We start from the raw sequence: 1,085 nt of genomic DNA, 5'->3' as shown, positions 1-1,085 counted from the left end.
CCAATAAAAGTTTGTTGTACTTTGAAGTTCTGCTGAAATACTCTCGTTACTCGTTACATTACTGTCCCTGCTGTTAAACTTTTTATTATTTTTTAAATATATTTTTCACCTTTATTGCAGAGCATGCCTCTCGTCATGAATGAGCACACGTGGAATCTGCCTCCACCTTCAGGTTTGTCCTGTGGTGGGCGCCTCCACACTCACTGACGGCTTCCTCACAAACGCACGCGCGCGCACGGCCCGAGTGATCCCCACAATCTCCGCGCACACTTTTCTCGTGTTTTTCCTCAATCCCACAATCTCTGACCTCCGTGCGCCTCTTTCCTGGGGGTTGATGCGGGCACGCCGATATGACGAGGTGGCCGAGTGGTTAAGGCGATGGACTGCTAATCCATTGTGCTCTGCACGCGTGGGTTCGAATCCCATCCTCGTCGGTCAGAAGTTTTCCCGCTTTACTTCAGCGCGTGCACGACTCGCTGCTCATCTTCATCCAGAAAAACACGGGGGAACTTCCGGCACCAGCTTTCACAATAAAATCACGCCATTATCGTTCTCAAAATCAGCTTCTTCTAAAATCCACAAATTATTCAATTCTCACATTTCTGAGCTGATCTCCTGACACCAGGGAGAGCTCCCGGGAATGATCTGCAGGGGTCGCTGTCGCGCTGGTTTCAGTTTCATCACATTAATGCTCAGGTCAATGTGAAGATTTAGTCATACTGGCTCATTATAAACGCACAAAAATATAAAATCTTCTTCTGATAAATTAAAGCCAGAAGTTTATGATCAAATAAAAATTCACGCCTCATACGTGACTTCGTCTCATTATTATTATTACTGTTGTAGTTCCCGACATTGACCACAGGGGGACAGTGTTCCCTCATGGTTCAGCTGCTTTGGCTTCATGTGCTGTGTGGGGTTATTTCCTGTTTGTGATTTTGTTTTTAAATCCTACTGCTAAGATGAGTGATTCTAAAAGAAAACAACTATTTTGTTTATTTTTATTTTATTAGTATTTTCCTTAAATGTGTCAAATATACAGTATACTTTCTCATTTAAATGTCCACTGAGCTGTGAGCCACATT

The 1,085-nt window shown here is 43.6% G+C and overlaps 1 non-coding gene across 1 annotated transcript; it reads left to right on the top strand.

The window, feature by feature from the left end:
• The first annotated feature begins 352 nt into the window (after window positions 1-352).
• trnas-gcu lies at window positions 353-434 on the top strand. Its single transcript has one exon. It is a non-coding gene; the product is annotated as a tRNA-Ser (tRNA).
• Window positions 435-1,085: the final 651 nt, after the last annotated feature.

The sequence above is a fragment of the Haplochromis burtoni genome, unplaced genomic scaffold (assembly GCF_018398535.1).
Source record: "Haplochromis burtoni strain Fernald_Lab_line unplaced genomic scaffold, NCSU_Asbu1 Contig_321, whole genome shotgun sequence".
Taxonomy (NCBI): Eukaryota; Metazoa; Chordata; class Actinopteri; order Cichliformes; family Cichlidae; genus Haplochromis; species Haplochromis burtoni.
This window is presented reverse-complemented; position numbering and strand designations above follow the sequence as displayed.